This window comes from Phoca vitulina, unplaced genomic scaffold, assembly GCF_004348235.1.
Source record: "Phoca vitulina isolate PV1807 unplaced genomic scaffold, GSC_HSeal_1.0 scaffold1, whole genome shotgun sequence".
NCBI classification, from domain to species: domain Eukaryota; kingdom Metazoa; phylum Chordata; class Mammalia; order Carnivora; family Phocidae; genus Phoca; species Phoca vitulina.
The window spans coordinates 79,430,549-79,454,791 of record NW_022589704.1 but is presented as its reverse complement, the minus strand read 5'-3'; the positions used below and the strand labels follow the sequence as shown (position 1 = coordinate 79,454,791).

The 24,243-nt window shown below is 43.1% G+C and overlaps 1 protein-coding gene across 6 annotated transcripts in view; it reads left to right on the top strand.

Moving 5' to 3' along the window:
* The window catches only part of LYPD6B (LY6/PLAUR domain containing 6B), a 166,713-nt gene that overhangs the window by 110,147 nt on the left and 32,323 nt on the right, over positions 1-24,243 (top strand). For 5 of the 6 annotated variants that reach the window (XM_032410707.1, XM_032410747.1, XM_032410716.1 and 2 more), the window contains one exon: positions 4,681-4,758. The exons of the other annotated variant lie outside the window; for it this stretch is intronic. The gene's annotated coding sequence lies outside the window, so the exon portion shown is untranslated. The remainder of the gene's footprint in view (positions 1-4,680; positions 4,759-24,243) is intronic. 6 annotated transcript variants of the gene reach the window in all.

Genomic DNA, 24,243 nt, shown 5'->3' with positions numbered 1-24,243 from the left:
AAGAGAGGGAATTGAGGTTGGTTAAGGCATCTGAGCCAGTCTTGGGTATTGAGGCAAGAGAAATGAAGACTCAATGTCTGGGCACAGTATCCCCAAGAGTGTTTGTAGGGTGACTTCTGGTTAGCAGAGAGCATTTGGGAAAGACAGAGAAAGTTCCCATAGTTTCGGAGGTCAGAGGTCTTGGGGCAGGCACTAGTGCCCTGTTGTAGAGTAGGGTTATCTTCAGGGTATCTATGAGGTGTTCCTACTTGTCACTTTGGATTTCTAGATCACCCTGGTTGGGGATAAGGAAATGAATGAGAGTGAACCCCTTGAGAGGTAGGAGACAGAGTGTCCCTGTCACCTGTACAGTCTCCTACCTGGAAATGTAGGTATTCAGAGAAGGAAAAAGGGAAGGGCTGCTATAACAAGGGCCATAGACTAAGTGGCTTAAACAGCAGAAATCTCTTATTTCACAGTTCTGGAGCCTGGAAGTCTGAGATCAAGGTGTGGGCAGGTTTGGTTTCTTCTGAGGCCTTTCTCCTTGACTCACAGATGGTCATGTTCTCCCTCTGTCCTCACATGGTCTTCCCTCTGTACATGTCTGTGTCCTAATTACCTCTTATAAGGGCAGCAGTCATATTGGATGAGGGCCCACCCTACCTCATTTTAATTTAATCACCTTTTTAAGGACCTTATCTCTAAATATAGTCACATTCTGAGGTACTTGCGGGGGGGTTAAGATTTCAACATATGAATTTTGGAGGGAAGAGTGAAAATTAAGCTACGGTGTTCATGGCTCCCAACACTAATAAAGACCTCAGTCAGCTCTCCTGGATCCGTGTTCTGTGTCCACATGGAAGAGGATACAATTCAGCCCGCAACAGAAAGGAATTGGCATTCTACCAGGTTCAAGTTTAATTTTATACTTCTCATGAACCCTGATTCTCTTATCAGGGTTCTACTACTACTACTACTACTACTGTTTATTTGAGGGGGCTGGAAGGGCAGAAGGAGAGGGAGAGAGAAACCCAAGCAGATTCTGCACTGAGCATGGAACCTGACACAGGGCTCGATCTCACGACCCCAGGATCATGACCTGAGCTGAAACCAAGATTCAGACGCTCAACTGACTGAGCCACCCAGGGGCCCTGCCTTGTCAGGGTTCTTGTTTTGATCCACTTGAAAATAGATCCAAGCCACGGGAAGATATTTTTTGGGGTGTTTGTGTGTGTGCATGAAAAAGGTTTGAATGAATTTAACACAAGTTGGAGGATCAGACTGATTATCACAGATGAAATTTTCATATTCCAATTGTGCCCCTCATCCACTTCCAAAATGCATATTATTGATGTCCTGATAAGAGGGATAGAGTAATGACTTGGGACAGATAACTGTCTTCTCATTCTGAGGTTTCCCAATTAGGCTAATTCTGAGATCTTTGTATTAGCATACTTTCAGCCTGTTTGGGGCTGGCTTCTACAACCCATGGAAATGTCTCCTGTTTCAGAGGCAATGGACTGTTTAGCTAAAAACTAAAAAGAACAATCTTAACAGTGTTCATTTTGTTTTGATCTACAAAAAACTCTTGCTTTCGAAATCAGTCTTAAAAAACATACAGGAGGAACTCAAGGCTAAATTCTATTTTTCTAAAACCACTTTTGTTGGTTGAATGACATATTCCCAGTTAACTGAACACAAAAGTAGTAATGAAGTTCAGCTCAGCCAATTGTTAACAATCTGGGGTGACAGCAAATCCTCCCAGCTGAGACGTTTATGCTGAACAAAGTGGCCTAAATCCTCTATGGCTCTTGATTTTTGCTTGCAATTCCCTTGTCAGTGTGCAAAGATGGTGGTTTTTCATCAACTTCCTGCGGACATCTTTTGATGACTCACACTGGGCCACTTTTGTGAATTCAGGTGTGTGGTGGCATCCCCCCTTCACGCCATCTGCTCTTTTATATGCTCTAAAGGTGAAACCCAGAGTGGAGTGCAGGTTCTCACGTTCTCTTTCAACTATTAAATTGTCTTGCTGGGGAGGTGTTGTGTGCTGCTCAGGACCCACGTGTCCACCCAGAAGACTTGTTCCCTTATGTGCATGTCTAGAAATAAAAAACTGACGGATGGCAAGCCAGTTAGGGGGAATATGTGCTTTTCTAGCTGATTCTGTCAGGGTATTTTATCTGTAAGGATAAAAAGTAGTGCTTCACAGGACTGCAGTTTCTCTGACTTCTTGACATCAGCTGTTTAGATAGAAGCTCATTAAAATGACAGTTGATAAGCTTTAGGCACCAGGATATGAAGCATTACAGAGCACACTGGCCACATAGTGCGGATATTCTAATCTCATTTCAGCTTTAAACATGAAGAACATTAATTAAGATTATGGGGGAGATTTACCTAACCCTTAGGGAAGAGGAACTTAGACTTTTGTTTTCTTGCTGCTGCTACTGATTCTGAAACTAGGATTTATACAATTAATTGGTTCCTTCTGGAGTAGCACTTCTGACTCTGACATACTGTTCTTAGAAGAAAGGTAATGTTTTAAAAAAATCAGACCTCTCACATTGTAAATATTCAGTAATTGAGTTAATTACATAAAAGATCATTCCAGGATGAACACAATGTGGTATATACTAGCAATGGAATATTATTCAGCCATAAAGAGAAATGGAATTCTGGTACGTGGCACAACGTGCATGAACCTTGAAAACGTTATGCTAAGTTAAACACAGGCACAAATGGGCAAATATTACACAATTCCACTTATATGAGGTACCTCAAATCGGCAAACTCATAGAGACAGAAAGTAGAATAGAGGTTACCAGGGGCTGCAGGGTGCAGGGCGGGTGGCCAGTGGGGGTCGTTGTTTAATGGTACAGAGATTCTGTTTGGGATGATGAAAGAGTTCTGGAAATGGATGATGGTGATGGTTGCACGACATTGTGAATATACTTAATGCCACTGAGTTGCACACTTAAAAATAGTTAAAATAGTAAATTCTTCGTATATTTTACCATAATAAAAAACTTTTTAAAAATTGATTCTAAAGCAAGAAGGGTATATAAGACTTCTACAAATGCAAACCTATAAAAATTAAACCTTACCTTTCTCAGACATGTATTACCTGAACTTATAAACCTATCTGAGGGCAGTTTTGCTATGGATCTGCCCCCTGATCAGCAATAGAGAAAACCTTTGCTCCAGGCAATTGCCAGGGACCACAGCCTCATACAGTGTAGCCCACTTCCTACCCAGCTTTTCACTGGGAGAAATAAAATTTCTGGGAAATATCTCAAAGGATATAGGGTTCATTCATTGTTCCAGAAATTCTAATTTTTATCCCTGGATCAAGCCAGATGATCAGATTGCTATGTGCTTGGGCTTCTTTTTGGCCTTGCTAAATCACTTCAGTGAATTGTGCTTTGCCATCCTATCTCTCACTGAGGGATGCAGTAAGAAGCATTATAGTGGACTCCCTACTGTATATAGAGGCACTTCTAATTAATTACTTTCCCTCCTGACCCTTCAGTGTGGATGATAAAGGATGCTTTAAGAATTTACCGTGGGAAGGAAAGGGTAACACCTTGGGAGAAATTTCCTAATAACAAGGAAAAGCTAACACTCTTGAAGTGTGTACATTGTACTTAGAGTCAGTGTGATTGTGTCTCTTCATTGCTTTGGCCACTAGGATGCTCAGAACCTAATTTATGAACTACATCAACTAATAGTTTAATACCTTACAAAATACATTTCTTTGGACTATTCCTCATGCTCTAGCCTCTTTTTTTGTTTTGTCTTCTTCACATCGTATACATATTTTACAAGTTAACTCATTCTTTCTTGACCTTAGATGGTATATTAGGGTTCTCCAGGGAATCCTGACCAATAGGGTGTGTGTGTGTGTGTGTGTGTGTGTGTCTGTCTGTCTGTCTGTCTAGTAATGGATCAACAAAATCTGATTTAAATGTTAATCACATCTAAAAAATACCTCTACAACAATTATCTAGACTTGGGTTTCACCAAACAACCAGGCACCGTAGCCTAGTCAAGTTGATTAAGCACAAAATTAACCATCGCAGATTAGGGCCATAAATATACTAGAGAATTTCCTTAAAATGGGCCATAAGTGTGGTCTTTCCCATGTGCTGCTTTGAGTGCATGTAGAAGAAAGTTGCATTTCCTTCCCACCCCCTCATCTAGGTTCAAGTCTCATGTTGTCATCATTTCATCAGCTGGTAGGGCTGTCTTCCAAAGCAGGGTTAGTTACATGGCACAGAGTCTTCATTGTGTGCGGATGTGTTGAATGTGTGGATGTGTGAATGCTCTGACCTGCCAACGTACCCTGATATATGTAAGTGTTATACAAAGTTCTGCCAGCTCCTTGGTAAACAGCCATTTTTGTCGAGGGACGTGATGAGGTATATGATTTCACCAATTATTACCATTCCCAATTAGATGGGCCCCAGGTGTGTGTTAATAAAACGTTAGCTCACTCTGCACCTCGAACAGCCCCACCTGACTTGATTCCAGGGATTTCATGCATTTGATATTGTTCAGTTGACTGTGTTGCTGCTTTTGTAGTCTGAAAGGTCTTCAAACGTTCGGAGACCTGCTTTTTTGTTAGAAAACATTCCAGTTGTTGAGGAATGTAACGCATCGCCCACAGTAGTTCTTACCTTATCTTTTTGTTTTTGGTAGGCTGGTTACTGTGTGTGGGCAGAGACCTCTTCACAGTCAGTCGGAGAGAGGAGCCTGACCACCGCACTCTCTCTGGAGGTAAGGATGGAAGCGATGACGGACTTTGTTCTTCGTTTGGGAGCTCTGGGTTAGATGATCAGGGATCTGGGCAGACTCTGGAAATCTTGGGACTCTGTCCTTTGCCTGTCTCCTGGATGATTTGCCAGATTTTCTGGCCCATCCTCACCATGTGCTTCTCATTGTGGTCCTGGGATTTGGAAGGCAGATTTTGGCTTAAGTCCTATTTCTGGTGAACCCAAGGAGGGAGTCCCCATGCCCAGGGAATGACTAGTGGATGAAAGACTCCTCTGTTTCCCACGTAATACACTAATTTGGTTAATTACAAGAGAATGTTCCAGAGTTACCATCCCAGTGATGGGGGCAGGAATATGTGGGGAATAGGGAGTGATGTTCAGAAGTGTCTAGATCAAATGAAATACATTGCTAAGTCTACTTAGGAAGTGCATGCACTAATTACTGAGCATTTGTAATTATAGGACATTTAAATGTTAAGGATTAGAAAATTTTTTCCTGATCCAAAATAGGATGAAAGTGTTACTCCAACAGAAGACGCAACAGCATCTCTTTGGGCATGTTTAAAGTTGTACGTTTTACTGATGACTGCTTTTTACTTCATTCATGTGCCCTTTCCATTTTGGGTGTGATGCTTAATGTACATGTTGACCAGATCAGTTGTTGGACCTGTCTCTATTTTCTCAGTGAAAAAAACTGAATCTGAGATCTGGTTTTCTCTGGTCAGGCTGCCAAGGCTGGGGAATATCTTTCTGAGGCCTCAGGGACCTGAGCCTGGTCTGCTGAGGAGTCTTCTTCCTGATGTGGGCTATTGGCTCCCAGCCCAGAAGCCCTCTGCTTTGCAAACAGACCTCCCACCTTGCATCTAATGGGTGAGGGAGGCAGCCTCCAAAGGAAGTTGTCTGAGATTGTGAGCTGATGGAGCCAGAAATCTTGTTTCTTGTCTAAAGAGCAGATAGAATTATTAGCATCCATGTTTGTTAAAGATAATTACAAGTTTCAAGCACAAAGCAGAATTCTGTAGAATATCTACTGAGATGGTTTACTGCTTGCCTTTTTTCTTTTTTTAAAGGATGACATTGTATTCTCCTAATTAGGCCCAAGAAAACAAGCAGGAATCTGTATGTTATCACCATTTCCCTCCGGGCATATTGGGTGGTGTGTAAGCTCTTACTTCAACTGAAGAGTCTATTATTAATAAACCCAGAGAGTATGGAGATCAGAGAAGGGACGGTCCAGCAATGAGATGTGTGGAGAGCATTGGGCTGTCTTCCAAAGCAAGGAAACTTAATGCATTTTTAGTTACAGTGTTAAACACAGTGCTAGGAACATCCTAATACTGATAATCATAATAATGGTGATAACAATGGCAATAAAAAATAATAACTGTGATATTAGACATCTCTATCACCATCATCATGACAGCTATCATTTGCTGGCTCCTACTTTCTCCCAGGCACTGGACTAAACATTTTGTTTGCATTATTCTTGATCTGCATGGCAGTCCTATGAAGAAGGTCCTATTCATATCCATCTTTTAGGGTTGAGGGAACTGAGGGTTAAAGATTGATTTGTTTGAGAGAGAGAGAGAGAGTGCATGCACATGCACGCAGGTGCACAGCAGCGGGGCAGGAGCAGAGGAAAAGAATTTCAAGCAGGCTCCTGGCTGAGCGTGGAGCCCCATATCACGACCCTGAAATCAGGACCTGAGCCGAAATCAAGAGTCAGTTGGGCACTTAACCGACTGAGCCACCCAGGCACTCCCAGGAAACAGGTTTTTATAGAAAGAGTAGGTAAGTTGCCCAAAGTTAGATAGCCAAGCCAAGAGTGGTAGATCAGGAATACGACCGACTGAACAGCACAGAACAGGGGCCAAGCACGGTGAGGTTTTGACCCACATGTGAATATGCAGGGCTGACCCTCCACGTGACTTTCGCACTTGCCCCTGCTCACATGCCCTTTGCCCTCTGACCACCACTGATATTGTGTCTCTTCTGCATCGAGGTAGCCAAAACATTAAAAAACTTGTAAGTAGTTCAAGAATGTTGAAGAATGTTTGGCCTGTAGGGAACCCAGAAAGAATGAAGAATAAAACTCATCCAGGGTTAAAAAATGCCAGCTTTATAGTCATGAACACGTTAGTGTGTTTTGCTACTATTTTTACCTTTGTGTAGTTTATTCACATAGTACATATTTAAGTTTTGAAGTTTAAATCTAACATAAGTATTTTCTCGTGCCTTTGTCTTACAAGCCTGTTTTAATGGCTGCTTGAGCACTCAAGCATATATGGTTACAGGGCCCTAAAGTTTATTCCACAGGAAGTTGTATCCTTGAGTTGCTCCCATGTGACAAATGCATAGTTATTTTTGTTTGTTTTTTTAAGATTTATTTCAGAGACAGAGGGTGCATGTGCATGTACATGCATTGGGGGAGGGCAGAGGAAGAGGGAGAGGGAGAGAGAATCTTCAGAGACTCCCCACTGAGTGCAGAGCTTGATCCCACAACCCTGAGATCATGACCTGAGCTGAAATCAAGAGTTGGAAGCCCGAGTGAGCCACCCAGGCACCCCAAGTGTAGAGTTTCTGCTCACTGTATTGGATGGTCAGTGTCTGTCCACTGCCAAATAGGCTGGAATTGTGGGGTGTCTATGCCCCATCACATTGTAAACACCTTGTATCTTGAAAGGGGTCTCTATGGGGTTGGTGGAAGTCCTGCTGGCCTGGAGCCCAGAAGACCCAGATTTTGGCTCTGTATTGAAACCAGTTGTTGAGTCCTTGGGTAAATTACTTCATTTTAGCATCTTCATCTGTGGACCAGTTACATCTAGTTAGCTTTGTAATTCCATGAAAACAGGAGTTTTCGGAACCCTCTTAATTTATAACCTGATCAGTTCCAATTGATGCAGCAATTTGGGTTGGGCTCAGCTGGGTTACTCTGAATTGCTTCAAGCAGGGAATTTTGTTTTTCAAGATGACCTGTAAGCTCTTGAAACGTGAAATGTCTTGACTACTTTTATATATTCCTTGCTATCTTCATTTCTCTGCTTTCCCCCTGCCCCAACTTTCTCATGCCTAGACACCCACAAAACTATATGGTACAAAGTATGTGCTCAACAAATACGGGATGGATAAACAAATACACAGACCGATGAATGCTACTGGTCTTCACCTAAGAACCTTTAGCACTATGGGTCATCCAACTTATCAGATTAATAAGATTGTTTTCATTTAGATGTGGTGGCTTTGCTTTTAACAGACAGGAACTTAAGCTTCCAAAGTTTCTCATAATGTATTTCAGAGTGATTTTCCTACAAAGTTAATTATCAGTTCTTCCCACATGTTACAGATGATAGAATACTGATCTATGGAACTTGGTATTTTTTCCCTTTGTGTTGTGGGTTGAGAGAGAGGTTATTTTTTGCTTAGGTCACAGTAAAACCAAAGCTTGGAATGTAATCATTCTCTTGCTGTGACCAGCAGAAAAAAGTGAAGATGTTCTGGGTTCCCTGCTTTCTTGGAGCCACATAGCTGGACCATGGGGATTACATGGTTGGTTCTGACTGGCTGTCCCTGATTCTCACTTGGTGATACGGACCTTGAATTGGTTTGCTTTTGCCTTGAAGTCATCTACCTACTTCATTGTGCAATATTTAAGACACATGGTATAAAGCTACTTCCGAGGAAGCCAAATCTTGCCATTTTGGGCCCTGGATTTCTATACCACCCCCCTCTGCAGAGACCTAATTTGGCACCTACCTTGGCACAGAAAGCTTGCTTCTGAGATCAAATCTCCCCAGATTTGATCATTAATCAGCCTTAGCTTTTCCCAAGTTAATAAGCTAACTGGTGGCCTTGGTGGCCCTAGGTGGGCGGGATGAGAGCTTGGCAGCACCGTGTGGTAGTTGGTAAGCCTGCTGACAGACAGACAAGTGGCCTGGTTTCCTGTGTGTGTTTGTGTTGGAAATGCTGTTGGTAATAAAGCCTCATTTGTTTGGGGCTCTGTATCAGTTATCTGTTGCATAATAAGAAACCACCAGAAACTCAGTGGCTTAAAACAACAACCATTTTATTTGTTCATGATTTTGCAGGTCAGCAATTTGGGTGGGGCTCTGCTAGTCTGCCTGGGATCCCTCATGCCATCATACTCAGGTGGTGTCTACGAGGGAGTTGAAAGTAGATTTCATCTCCTAATGGAATAGCTGCAAAGAATTCATGGCCATGTGAAATGTACCCTAGGTTCTTAACTTTGATACGAAAGCAATCTGAAATTAGTTTATTTTACAATTATTTTGTCTTACACCATCCTGGAGTAGGGATGATGTTGTCAGTCCATCTGAGAGAGTTTTGGAAAATGGAGGTTTGCTGTGTAACATGCTCAAGAGTATAATAATAATAATAAAGACAGCAATAATAGCAGCAAATGTTAATACTGTTCTTACTAATGCCAAACACTGTCTTAAGTCCTTTGCATGTCATAACACATTTGGTCATTACACAGTCTTATGAATAAGCACTGTTTTATCCCCATTTTATAGGTGAGAAAACCAAGGTACAGAGAGGTTAAGTTACTCCCACCAATGCCATAAAGCTACTAAGTGGTCAAACTGGGATTCCACCCAAGCCGACTATCTTCCAGAGTCTGCATTAACTCCAAGTGCTTCTCAGGTTAATGGAAGTGAAATCTTCCTGACTCTTAGCAGAGTTCTCTTTTGGACCATGTAGTTTTTATAGAGGCAGGGGGATTGGCTATTTGGAGAGGGACACAGCCTTTCTGGGTATACCCATGTGGCCAAAAATGGATCTGGTTACATTGTAGGAGACCCTAATTGGAGATAGTAAAGACACTGGTGATCCCATGAGAGAGGGAGTAACTCTGAGTGTGTGTGTGGGGGGGCTGTCTGGTAATGGTGGTGGTCATGGTCATGGTGTCACTCTGCTCATTTTCTGGGGAGATGTTTGAAGAAGGAGAATATTTAATAACGTCGTTCCTAGCCTTTCAGATAGTCTCTTGTTCTTGGCTTCAGGTGATCAGAGAGCCTAAGCTCAAAAGAAAAGAGTGTATTTAGCTTCTTGTTTAAGGATGACCTCAGGGAAAGGGTGGGCTCATGACTGCTTTTATATGGCATTTGTGGAACTACATTCAGTTCGATCTCCAGGCGGTCCCAGGTGGCATAAGGAAAGTGACAAATTTCACTAACATTTATAAGGTTACACCTGTTACCATGAATGAAGTGGCCCATGGCCCCTTCCTCAGTCTGACAGGTGTGGAACATGTTTAGGGGCCAGCACTTTGCAGTTACCACTAGAATGTGGGAGAGACTCCCAGCCTAAGACTTGAGGGCAGTTATTCTAGCCATCTAGCATCTTCTCTCCATCAAATCTCACTGTTGCCTCTGGGCTCTGCAAGGAGCCTTCTCCTTCTGATGTCCTCATCCTCCTACTTGGACTCAGGTTAGCATCACTGACTGTTCCCCTTACTGGGGGGTATTTGCCACAACTTCTGCATATGTGAGAAACTGCGTGTTCACCCTAATACGGACTCCAGCTAGAATCTAAGCTGGAATACGGGCAGTCGAAATAGGCACAGCCCCACCTGGTAGGGCAGAACACAGAGTAGGGACGAGGGAGAGGCTGCTGCTTGCTGCCCTCCCCTTCCATCTCCCCTTCCCACACCAGGAACTTCCCGGAAGGCCAGATCTCTTGATTGTCAAGCAAGAAATCCTAGTGATGCTTTCCCCATACTGGTGGAAAATGTTACTTTTATAATCTGTTCCTTCAGCTAATCTTAAAGAGTTTATAATCCTGTCCTGCATTGAGTACTTGTTCCTTTTTGGATACTTGCTTTTTTTCTGATTTGAACCAGCTGGAACAATTTGTTGCCTAGCATAAAAATGAAAACCTGATAGGCAGGTCTCTACAGCAGATATTCTCTAAACAGTGCCTTACTGTCAGCTGTTGCAACTGAATAGTTCAGCCTGCCTTTATGGCAGAATGAGCCAACACAACACGGGCAGGAAGCTTCTTTTGTTTCCAAGGCCTTTGGGGCTGTTCTTTCCTGGCTATAAACTTAATTGCTTCCTGGGATGGATCTGTCCAGCACACCAGTACCCCTTTAGCTCCCACCTGTTTGGCCAGCGAGGACTATCAAAACCTACACTTTTGTTTTTCTGTGGGCTTGGTTGATGAACGTTATTTTCCCTTTGGCTCTGGCTAACAGTGCATATGCTGGGGGACTGGCGGGGCCCAGGGGTAGGATGTGAGCGTTGGGGACAGAGGAGGTGGTGAGAGGCGGCTGGGCCTTCTGTGACAGTGGTGTACAGGGTGAACCTTGCAAACTGGTTCACCACAGGGTCCTTGGGTGCCTGCGAAAGTCCTCGTGTTTCCTGAACGGGAGGTTGAGTCACCTTATCCCCACAGAGGCCATTTCAGACCTGGTGTTCACCTGAATCCACTGCAGTTTTGACTCACCCTAGGATTGCTGGGTTTCATTGCTTCCCCTTCTCATCTGTTTTATGACCAGTGCTGTAGGAAGACAATACCTGCAAGTCTGTGTGAGCCCCTCCTTTTTTTCCCCCTAGCAGCCAAGAGGATTGCTTAATAATAAACATAGAAAGGGAGTTTTAAAAAAAGAAGAAAGGACTTTGCTCTCGGCTGGCTCTTGGCAAGGAAGTCTGAGCTGAAGAAGGCATTTTTAAATGGTTAGAATGCATGTTTACGCATCTGCACATGCATCCCTCAGCTTTTAACGCATGGCACCAAGCACTTGGGCAACTTTCTTATCATCCTCAGTGGCTCTTTCTTGAGAGGTTGTTATTAGCAATGCAGCTAAAGCACGGCTTTTTAAATGTAACCTTAAGCAGCTCTTGAAATTTCATCTTCAAGAAGTCTTTCTAGAATAGACATGAAAACTTCCTCTAGGTCTAAACATGGCAAGCCCATGCATGATTCTCCTGTTTTCACCATGATCACTTTCCATGTTTATACTGTGAACATCGAGTCCTTTCTACTTATTAGCCAGGTTCCCCCCCTTTTTCCAAATGTGGAAAACTGCTAAGAAAAGGGCAAAGAAAGGTGGTTACTTCAGTGTGGCAGATCTGCACGAGCCACCCAGTGTGGCACCACCAGATGGAGGATGAATCAACGTGTATGGACAATGATGTCACCTGCAGCGGGCACTCGATCACAGGCTCCTCGCTTCTCTCCCGCGATTAACCTTCAGGTGTACTTTGATCGGGTGTGTGGTCAGGCCTTTTCACTTAAGTTTTCTTTGTAGCCTCAGCAATATATCCGATCAGATTATTACCAAAATCACACATAGTATAAAGCTATTCAGCTATTTTCCAAAGGAACTCCAAAATGAGGGAATAATATAGATAGTTACTTGCCATCTATTAAATCAGTTTATTTTTTGTCTTTAGTAGCATTTCATTTGGAACTAAATCATATTGTTAAATTTTTTATTGAAATATGTTTGACATACAACATTGTCTAGGTTGAAGGTACACAACATGTTGATGCATTTATATATTGTAATCTTACCATTATAGCGGTAGTTAGCATCTCTATCACGTCACATAATTACCATTTCTTTTTTTAGGGGTTGGATTAAGATTTAGTCTATTAGCAAGTTTGATTATAATACGATACTGTTGTCTATATTCACTGTACTGTGCATTGGCTCCCCAGGACTTCTCTATTAGTTGCAAGTAAACCGTATTTTAACATCTCTCTCCCCAAAGGGTAAATTAGAGTAATGCGACATGGAAAATAGTGGGGAGATGCAGATTAATTAGGAAATGAGAATCCCTAATGCATTTATGGATTTACTCCTGAGATTGGTTATACTCTGAAAGAGATTTTCAATTTTCAAGTCTTTAAAATGAACTGCTGTGTTAGAGGCTTGTATGTGTGAGCATGTGTGTTCCCCCTGTTAGAATAAGGCATTGTATTAGTTTTATATAAAGGATTTCTGAAATAACTGAGGCAGTGACTGAGAGCAGAGAGCCAGGTGGTGTTTCTATAGGAATTTTTTCCACAAAGGTTACAAATGTCCTCTCTGCCACCTCTATCCTCTCTCCTTGGTAAGGGAGAGGCCAAATGGATAATTCTGTGGATAGATTTCCTGGAACTGTGAGCTGAAATGCAGACTTTAAATAGAGAGTTTTAAGATGTTAGGGAGGAAAGTGACATTGATTTATTTGTTCTGTTTTTGGCCAGCGTGAGAAACCTGTCCTGTCAGGTAATGAACAACTGCTTTTATCCTAACTAGTGACTTCAAGAGAACGATTACTCATCCCATCATTACCGTTCCCCTGAGTCATCCAGCCTGGTTCATATTGGTTCCAAATGAATAAGAATCTTCAGGCAGTGGACTCTAGGGCCAAGGTAGCTGTTTAGTAATACTCGTTATATAAACGTACCTTGGACATGGAGTCATGTCGCATTCTGGAAAAATACTTCATAGGTGTAGGTTTGTAGCCATGTGTCTATATGAGACCTTGAATTGTCTGACATGGTCAAAAGTGGCCATCCTAACAGTCGGCGTAGAATGATTCTATGAGTTACCAGATCTCCAGCCTGCCTGGTGTGGACCTAAATTGTAAAGATAGGGCTATGAATATGGTGATTTGGGAGCACCTTTTTTTGCCTGTTACTCCTTAGTAGCTCTGCAGGTTGATCACGGAGTGTTTGGTGGCAATCTCAGTCAAGCCACTTGAAGGCCTTGTCCTTGTGATGGTGGGGAGAGCACCTTGACACTTAAGAAGACATGGGCCATCCTAGACAGGTACCACTGAAAGGCAGCTGGAGTCCTTTTCATTTTACAGATACTACCTGTCCCCATATGGTGTCGCTGTTCTCGGCACTGCTGTTGGGTCCCCTTGTAGGTGATTTGGATGACTGAATTGTCCCAGATCAAATTTGGATATATGGGCCATTGTGGAGATGAATAAGATGAATATTGACTGGCATGCGTGTGTGGTTCCAGTTCATCCCAAAGTTCAGTTTATTTCTGAGTTCTTAATATGTATATTCATTACAGATCTAGAGAAACCTAGTTTTGAGTCTTAACTTTTAAGACTTAGTTGAGCCATCATATGCTTATAGCAGCGTTTGACATAGAGAAGAGAGAAAGAAAATATTCAAGGAAAAAGGCTAAATACAAGTCTGTGAGGTAGCTGAAAATCCTGCCTCTTTTTACAAATTCTTAACTAATCCTTCCGGGGTTTAAATAAAATCAACAGGGGCGCCTGGGTGGCTCAGTCGTTAAGCATCTGCCTTCAGCTCAGGTCATGATCCCAGGGTCCTGGGATCAAGCCCCGCATCGGGCTCCCTGCTCAGCGGGAAGCCTGCTTCTCCCTCTCCCACTCCCCCTGCTTGTGTTCCCTCTCTCGCTGTCTCTCTCTCTCTCTCAAATAAATAAATAAAATCTTAAAAAATAAATAAATAAATAAAATCAACAGTTGCTTTTATAACAGCTACTCTGTCACCTTTCTCTGCCTTTCAGGCACTTGAAATGCATCATTAAACAATATCAGAATTAATCCAAGGCCCCTTAGACTGAGCTGCTTGGGTCAGGAGCCTTGCCTTCTTCATCCCGAATTTCTGGGACCAAGAAAAATAAGGACAACCCCCCGCCCCACCCAACCCTCTTTTATAAGCAGGTGTATATAAAGTAATCAGTAGTCATGAAAATAAAGCAGATTGTGATCCCGAGGCTCTGGCATTTGACAACATGGCCCATAGTGTCCATGTTCAGTGGGAACCCGAGCAGCTGCTCAGGGATCCTTGCATACGGCCAGCCCGGAAAGGCAATAATGCACATGCATGCCCTGTGGCCAACGGACTTGTACCATTGCCCCCGATTCCTGTGTTGCAATAGGAAGGCTCAACCAGACCAATACTAAGGAAACAAACCCAGCTCTTTTATCACTCTCTACAACATTTATAACCAAGTCCTATTCGATGCCCTTCTCCTTGAGGCATTCTGACAGTCATCTTAATGATTTATTTTCTTTTTCACAACCAAAAAACAAAATATTTTATCACCTTTTGGGTAGACTTGATGTCTTTCTCTTCATTTCATCACTTTCTGGGTCTATAAAATTCCCCATACTTTTCAATTTTTATAACTCAAAGATAGGAATCCTGTTTTTCTCATTTCTTGTGTGAAGCTTTCCCCCTCCTCCCCTCGGGATTTTTTTTTTTTTTTCTGGGAGGTTCTATAGCCTCAAGCCGGTTGTTTTGTGTGGTGGTGGTGGGGGACAGGGGATGGGAAAAGGGGGACTCAAGAAAGGCCACATGTTTGCAGTAACACATGAATTGCAGGGAAAGGTTTTGAATAGGAAAAAAATAATTTTTCAGAGCTACTCTCCACTATTGAGAGGTATGAGAACATTGGAGCCATTGGTGGTAAAGTGGTGGTTGTGCTGGTTTAAGAAGAAAATTCTCTACTACTGAAATTTGCTCTGTGGTTTCTTCCCCAGATCTCCAATAAAAACCAATGATGTGTGTGAGCACCCACAGCACTGTGATTATCCCTCTCCATTCTGAATCGCAGGTCTGCACCCCAGCTCCCTACTTTATAGCTGGCAGGCTCCGCTTTTCTACTCTTTCCCCTTTAGCTCATTTCTGCCTCATTTTCCATATGGCTTCTGACATTAAGGTGTCAGCAGCAGGATACTCAGACCAGTCATCGTGAGCCACAAAAGCTCCTGGACCATGTGCGGGTTCATAAGGGGCAGAGCTCTCCTGGGGGAAGCAGCTTCCAGTCTGAGTTGACACAGCATAGGAGGGTATTGACTTTAGTGCTGCAACTGAGTGGTCTGAGATGTCTGTCTCCTGCCCCCCTGGTCCCTTCTCCATCAGCTCCGGTAAGGACCAGAGAATTGAAAGGGACTTCAGGGTCCTTACCGTCAAGGATCCTTCAAGGAGTTGATGATTAGTTTTACAAAGAATTGAAAAGCATCCAAAGAAAGGAATAGGCTTCCATTGATAAGTGGTTGGTGCCTCAATCCTAGACCCTGGTATGCCTAGGCCCCTCTGTCCCACACCTGTGGCTTGTGCTTGGTCATATTAACTACTGATCTTTTGCCCTTAACTGTTTGACTGACAGACTTCAAACTGTGTCTAATTTTTGGCTTTGGAAAGGCATTCAGGCTAATCAGGTGACTGGAGGCAATTGACCGGACTTGTCTGATAGTCACTTATGTTCTAGCATGATAGCCAACCCCTACATTGTAGAGAAGGCAGTACTGTTAGGACCCTAAAGGATGTCACATGCAGTCCTATACGATCTGCACCCATCAGGGTAGCACCTATGCTTTAAACCAACAATAGCTCTACCTCAAAGAGACTTTCCTCTCTACACACACCCACTATCCCCATGCCTTAAGATGTCCAACTGTCTTCACTTTGAAATGTCTCATCTGCTTTCATCCTCAGTTGAATTGTTTGGGAAGATTTGAAGTGGATCAGTTGAGTTGTGTTTGCATTTTTCTGGAGCATGAAAAATGGCGTTTCCATTATTACATGTGGAGAGAGGAGGAAGCAAATGTAGAGCCCGGTTTTTAGATTGCAGGTGGAATTGACAGCGTTGGTAGTTAGAGAAACAGCCCCCAAGCATGGGAGCTGCGTAAATGCATTCTGTACCACGTGGAGAGAATAAATCTGGGACCCCACGACAGCAGTTTTCTTCACATGTATTTCCGACCACTCCCGATTTGGTGGGAAAGAGATTTTGTTTTGCTATTGTTGGACCTCTGTTTCCATCAAATATGTAGCCAACTGGCTAAGAGAGCAACTTGCAAAGCTGGCTGGGCTCCTGCTTTGGTGTCCTGGCAGGAAAGAGATGTTTGTTTTAATTGGGTACCTTAGCTGATCTTCCATCTGGCCATTTCCTCCTTTCTCTTACACCTTTTCACCTCATTTTTTTGGGAGTCAGTCACGGTGCTTTTTCTATGGTAAATGGATGTGAATGACCAAGGGCAATGAAACAGCTCATGCATTGCTTTTTGGCTTAGAGGGCGGCCATTTTGGGAGTCGTCAGTAGCAGGAAGCTTTGCCATGGATCTGCAAGGGGTTGGAATAGATGGCTAATGCTCTGAACAAATCTCTCACTTGTCAGGCACTTTATTGTGCCTTTCCTGCAATGAGAGACTTCAGCAGGTGGTACACAGAACCTATTTAGAGGACTGATAGTGTGGTTCGGCGAAATCCGCCACCTCAGCAGCGAGAAAGCTCAGACCTGGTGTCAACTTCCTACACTACCTGGTGCTCTCTTCTTCCTCCAAGAGTTTCTTTGCCACCATCAAAAGTGAAAAAAACTGGAAGGGAACTAACTTTTATTGAGCAATTATTATAGGCTAGGCATTGTGGAACATATTTTATAGTTAATTCACTTACTTCTCATCGTATCTTATCTTTTCACCAAAGCCCTGAAATTTAAATTATGCTGTCGCGATTTACAGATGAGGAAATGGAGGCTCTAAGAAGTTCAGCAACTTGCTCACGTTCATCCGTTTCTGCCAGTGGTGCTGAGAACCTAAGCTCAGGATCTGAACAAGGGTTCCCTGACTCCAGTTAAATCCAGAACACACTCCACCTTGAGAATGACTTGTGTTCTACTGGGGGCTAGGGATTTAAGTAACTCTGGCTGAGAAGCAATTAGGCTTCCAGCACAGCCTTTTAATGTAGAATGCAGCATCGAGGCAGTGGTTCCTCGTTCTTCCCTTTATTGCTATGCAGTAATGTTGGAGCTTTATTGAAATTGTAAAATAGTATAAAGACAGCGTCTTGTCCCCACTGTGATCTAGAGGTCAGTGCAAAATTAACTGTTTCCTATCATTTTACCCTCTCCTGCCCTTCTCAAATGAGGCTAACCAGGGCTCCCTCTAGGTCCTGTTCTTTAGCCCATGACAGACCAGGTAAGTGAGGAAGCGGGGCAGAAGCTAACCCGTTCACGCAGCAGAGTCTGTCAAAGTTAAAGACTCTGCATCTCCACTAACTGCAGACCCTGGCAGCTAGCTCACCTTGCTTTTGAAATTTTGTTTTCCTTTAAACTTGAGAAATGCCTTTAATGCTTTCCTCCTGATACTAATACATTGTAGACATGATCTTCTAAGCCCAGTGACTGTTTAATGAGGTCCCGGAAGCCCATCAGTGGTGTACATTCTTCTTTCTCGACAAAAGGTATGTCCCTGCATTTCCTCTAGCCAGTAGGTCTTGTCAATAAATCCATCAAAGGCCAGGCCAGTCTGCACAAGGCAGGCTTCACACCTTCCCCAGTGGGATGAAAGGCAGCCCTATAGGGCTCGGTGGGATGGAAATTACTTATCCTATCCAGCTCTAGAATAAAAGTGTTCATTCTTGTCTATCTAGTGGTCGGGAGATGGTCGTTTCTTCATTAGGCGGTTTGTAAATACCCAAGTTTGGAGGTCAGGAAAGAGAGTTCCAGCTGTGCCTAGTGATTTCAGAATCACTGACTAGTGGCAGGTAAGAGAGAGGGGTGAGTGCAGGGGATCTGCTTCCCTTTCCCACACGGATGCTCAAGTGCCATCGTTCAGGAATAATTGAAAGGGAGGTTTGTACATCCAGTTACCGGACCGGGGTTCGGAGAGCCTTACTTGATCCTGGCACAATTATGGGTTTTCGGTGGGGATTAGAAAGCTCTGCAATTACGTGGATGACTTTCAAAGGCACCAGGACATATTTTGGTAACGCATCTCAGTAACTCTCGGTGAGCGGACCATGCCCATAACTACTTTGTATTGTACGATCCGGAGCTTTCATGGTGAATTGCTCATGAAGCACAGAGAGTTGCATCATATATTTTAAGGAGATTTTGCAGTGTTGGTGAGTGCTGGAAAGGTCATTTTGATTTGTTATGTTTTTAAGTGGGCATTCTGAATATGGAGGAGTTAATCAGTTCTCAGAGAGTTCTTGTTAACTCGTAACTTACAGCCCCTTTTGGAAAGGTCTCTTGCCACTAATGTCATTGCAAGCAAAGTCACAATCCCCTCGGGGTCCTCCACCCTGAAATGGTCCTGCGAGGGAAAGCTCATCTAGCACTATTGGTTTGTATACCACCTGTGTTCACTCCAGTTTTCCTCAATTTACAATCTGTAGGATAGTTACTTTAGGGGTTCTTTTAGTTAGGTTAGGTAATGCACAAAACTGGTAAGAAATAGTTGAACCTAAGTTAAATTGGAAACAGTTATTTTCTTCAGTAGACAATTTCTACAAAATTCTATCACTTTTTTTTTTTTTTAAGTAGTCTCCACACCCAATGTGGAGCCCAGTGGAGGGCTTGAACTCACGACCCTGAGATCAGGACCTGAGCTGAAATCAAGAGTTGGATGCTTAACTCACTGAGCCACCCATGTGCCCCCAATTCTATCACTTTTATTTATTTTTCTTGACAATAAGAAAAGAGAAGACCTACCAGAATTGTAAAGTCTATCCCTTTGTCCTGGCAAGAAGGTGGATTCTGATCTGCTGAAGGTTTCTCTGGAAAGATTTAATCAGTGTGTGCTGTCAAAGAAGAGAAATGCTCAAGCTTTGGTGAAGACACTTGGTCTGTCTTGATAAACACAGTGAAGGTGACGTTAGGCCCTGTGTGAGAAAGTGAGGGGAATACTTTTTATGATTAGAATACAAAAAGACAGATTTACTAGGGGCTCCGCTGGGCCTTCTCCCTCTGAACTTGCTGATTCAGTGGGCAGTGCAGGAACGGGTACGATGTTGTGTGCTGTTGTACAAGTGAAACCAGCGAATTTAACGATTTTCTGCTTCTTGGTCATCATTCTTTGGCAACAGTGGGAATTCCAAACCTGCAGTACTTCTTGATCTTCCTTAGGGAACACACATCCCTTTTCTTAAGGTGGCTTTTTGGATGGTGGTGGTGGGTTGGTTTTTTGTTGTAGGGTAGGGGGGCGGGCTTTAGATAGTCTTCAGAAGGGGACTAAAGGTGGGGCACCTGGGTGGCTCAGTCGGTTAAGCGTCTGCCTTCGGCTCGGGTCATGGTCCCAGGGTCCTGGGATCGAGCCTCGCGTCGGGCTCCCTGCTCAGTGGGGAGCCTGCTTCTCCCTCTGCCTCTGTGATCCCTCTTCCTCTGAGATCACTTTTGCTCTAAAATAAATAAAATCTTAAAAAAAAAGGGGGGGAACTAAGGGGAAGGAGAAGGAAAAATAAGCAAATATTGCAATATGAATGACTTGGAGAAAAGTTATTAACCAGACTCTTTGCTTAAGTTCCATTTGTTGGTGGGAGGCTTCCCACGGGAACAAGCCCCTGCTGCTCTGGCCCAGCCTGGCCGTGTGTGTCCCCACGTGTCCCCATCACCACCCTCGCTGCCTGTGCTGGCCTGCTTCGGGCATGGGGGCCTGGGTCTGCCTGGAGGGAAGCCTGGATGTCAAAGGCCATGAAATGAGTTTTGTTTGCTGAGTTCTCAGTTGCCCCATTTCTTCCCCCATACCCCCAGTTTTACTGAGGTCAGATTGACAAACGTAATTGTGTGTCAAATTGACAAAATTGTGTTAAGGTGTACAATGTAGATGTGATGATTTGAGATTTGTATCCATCGTGAGGTGATGACCACGATCCAGTCAGTTAACCCCTCCATCATGACCTCACATAGGTTACCTTTTTTTGGGTGCAAACAGTTAAAATTTACTCTTAGCCAATTTTAAGTATGTACTACGGTATGATAGCCACCATGCTCTGCATTATAGTCCAGAGCTTATTTCTCTTATCACTGGAAGTTTGTGCCCTTGGACCAGCATCCCCCCATTTCCTCTACCCAACCCCCAACCCCCACCCCTGGCAACCACCATTCTACTCTCTGGTTCTATTATTTTACTTTTTTACGTTCCACACATCAGTGATAGCATACAGGATTTCTATTTCTGGCTTATTTCACTTAGTAGAATCCCTCCACTTCCATTCATGTTGTCACAAAGAGCAGGATTGCTTTCTTATGGGTCAATAATATCCCATGCATATACACCAAGAAAACTACATTTTTTTCTTCATTCATCCATTGATGGACACTTTGGTTGTTTCCTCATCTTGGCTGTGGTGAATAATGCTGCAATAAACGTAGGAGTTCAGATACCTCTTCAAGAAAATGATTTCATTTCTTTTGAATATATTCCTGGAAGTAGAATTACTGGATCCTATGGGACTTCTATTTTTAATTTTTTGAGGAACCTCCATAATGTTTTCCATGGTGGCTGAGCCAATTTACATTCTCCCTAACAGTGCACGAGTGTTCCCTTTTCTCCACATCCTTGTGACTCTGGTTGTCTCGTGTCTTTTTGATGAAAGCCATTCTGACAGGTGTGAGGTGATAGCTCATTATGGTTTTGATTTGTATTTCCCTGATGATCCACTTTCTTAATTGGAGTATTTGGTGTTTTGCTATTGAGCTGTAGGAGTTGCTTATGTATTTTGGATATTAATCCCTTAGCAGACATTGGTTTGTAGATGTTTTCTCCCGTTCCATAGATTGCCTTTTCATTTTGTTGATTGTTTCCTTTGCTGTGCAAAAATGCCCCTCAGGTGGCCTCCCTTGACCTGGGACCTTGGAAAAGGTACCACATGGGCCTTCTTCTGCTTCCTCCTCTGGGCTGAGATTAGACTAGATCAGTGGCTTTTCAGATGTTTCAAGCTATGGATCCCTTTACCCACATGAAGTGTTGTGATCTCTCCTGATAAAAGCAGTTTTGCAAAATCTGACCTATTCTCATTTAAGTGTGGGTGAGGGACCCAGAGTTCCCCCTTACCCCACTCAAATCCCCTTCATCTGTTGGAACTCCAACAGGGCTACAGGCCATCTCCAGCTCTCTTGATAACATAATGCAGAAAGTCGCACTAATAGAAGGCCCAAAAATGAAGGTGATTTTACCTTTGTCAATCCTGAAGATAGTGTATTTTAACAAATTTTAAGCCAACCAACCTAAAGTGGCTTAATCCATCATAAATTTGAAAGCACCAATCATTCTTCTCTTTTATATGCCCTGTTCTTTATAACCCAAGTATTTTTAGTTTTGCTGTTGTTCAGTGATGTGCAAACGAATATGGGTGATGAATTCTGGAAAGCATACCCACTTCAACATTGCAGAACTATACCGGCCCTTTGTTACCCTCTCCTGGATTCCAGAAACCCAGACTCTTTACCCCTCATCTTCCCCCTCCTCTAACCTTCTATTATACAAATACCGTATCAACTTTCTTAACCTCTGTATTTATCATGTCCGTCTCCTTCAAAAAATAACCCCACTGTTTGAAAGACCAAAACTTGGCTCCTGATGCCGACTTTCTGAAAGTTCCATGATTATTTAATTTCCTCTCCAACCCTATTCCCTCCTTTGCTCTAATATAATTCCATTTCAGTAAGTCATTCTCTCCCTAATCTCTGCCTCCAAGCCTGTGGTCATGCTCCTTGCCCATCTCTCTCTTCCTTTCCCCCAAAGACCCTCCATCCTTTCTGTTGCCTACCTGTATCCTCTATAGCTCACCCTTCAGGTCCTTCCATGCTCCCTCTTCTCCTTCCCATGGTGCTCAGCAAGGAGGCAGCATGGTGTGGCAACAAAATCACACAGCAGAGAGACCATGCTGGGACTACTATCTTGGAATTTTCCCACTTATTTGCAAGATGCCCTTGGCTAAGCCTCTTTGGGTCTCCGTTTCCTCATCTGTAAAATGGGGTTAATAAAATAATATCTCTCTTGCCTACCTCACCATGCAATTGTAAGAATCAAAAGAAGAGCTATATGTGAATGCAGTTTATCTAGTTATAGACTTCATTTGTTAAAATACACTATCTTCAGGATTGACAAAGGTAAAATCACCTTCATTTTTGGGCCTTCTATTAGTGTGACTTTCTGCATTATGTTATCAAGAGAGCTGGAGATGGCCTGCAGCCCTGTTGGAGTTCCAACAGATGAAGGGGATTTGAGTGGGGTAAGGGGGATCTCTGGGTCCCTCACCCACACTTACATAGTAGTAAGGTGGTAGTATTATCCCTTCTTGTCTCCTCCTAAAGCAATTGTTTTAATTACTAATCAAACTCAGCCCTATACTCACTGTAGTCATTTCACATTTCATACCTAGTCTGGCCATTCTTTAGGTCAAAGATTTTTCTTAAATGTAAAATTTGACTTCAATACAACTTTACAGTGTTTCTCACAGTGCTGATCACATATTAGGTAGCTCATGTGGATTTGTTTCATAGAGTTTTGACCTCTGATATTTTCCAAGAATTGGCCATTTTTGGTGTGCTGGCAGCAGAGATCACTTACTTATCAGAAGAATACTTGGATTCTGGAATCCTTCCAAAACAAGACTAAAATTCTAAGGATTTAAAATGGATGTGGAAGGCCTTAGAAACAGAGTAAATACGTTATCCAGGTGAAATACTCTCCTGAAGACTGACTCGAGGCAGAAGTCTGTTCTGGGACCAGCTGTAATGAGTCTGGCAGTCAGTCCTTGGTCAGCATAGCCTTTTAAAAACTCTGGATGCCCACAATGAGTAGGAAGAAAGTTCCAGCGAGTGAGGATGCCACCTGGACTATCAAAACTGCACTGGGATCCACCAAGGAGGACGCATTTGTCCAAAATAGCAAAAGAGCCCTTTGCAGGCTTCAGATGATGTCTTTTAGCAGCCCACAGGACTTTGCATCCAACTTTTTCTGAGTCAAATAGGTTCCCGGAAAATAAGTTCTTGTGTTAATGTTCATTGTAACAGTGAGTGCTTAGTGTCTCAGTAAGTGGATGGCAAATACTTCTTCATGTAGGTGAAAATTATTTCATTTTGAATCATAGAGAAAGATGCCTTCAGGAAGATAAGGTGAGCATGCTGTGATAAACTCTCGGGGGCAGGTGGGGGCATGCCGGATAGGTCTTACTACACTGGAGGTTTCATTTGGAGGGAGCTGGTGATCAGTAAAATTTGATTTTTTTCCCCTCCAGGCTTGACTTACCTAAGGTACTACATGCTTCTGGAAGAACTGAACTTGTTGGCAGGTGAAAGTGCTGAGCTAAGGATAGGGAACATGGGAGCCCTGAGTTTGCTGGAAAGCCTCCAAATACCAGGCCATCCAATTCCTAGTTTAGGATGTGGACACAGAGCCTCAACATCATACCCGTTCTGTGTTACAAACCCAAGTGTTGCCCTGAACCCGTTCATTCATTTATTCTGGGGATATCTGCAGAAAGTCTCCGCCAGCCTGATGATTTATTTATTTTTTTTAAGAAAAAAAGTTTTTCCTGAGGCATTTCACCCACTTGGGCCAAACTAAATATGTATAGATCTGTTCTTTTCAGATTTGCTTGTTTCTGGGGTCCTCCCTGCATGGTTCCAGTGTAAATAATATGCTTCTCTACCTACTACAAGATATAGTAATCACTAGCATTTTAGAAAAGTAAAGGTGGGGGGGTGCCTGGGGGGCGCAGTTGGTTAAGTATCCAACTCTTTTTTTTTTTTTTTTTTTTT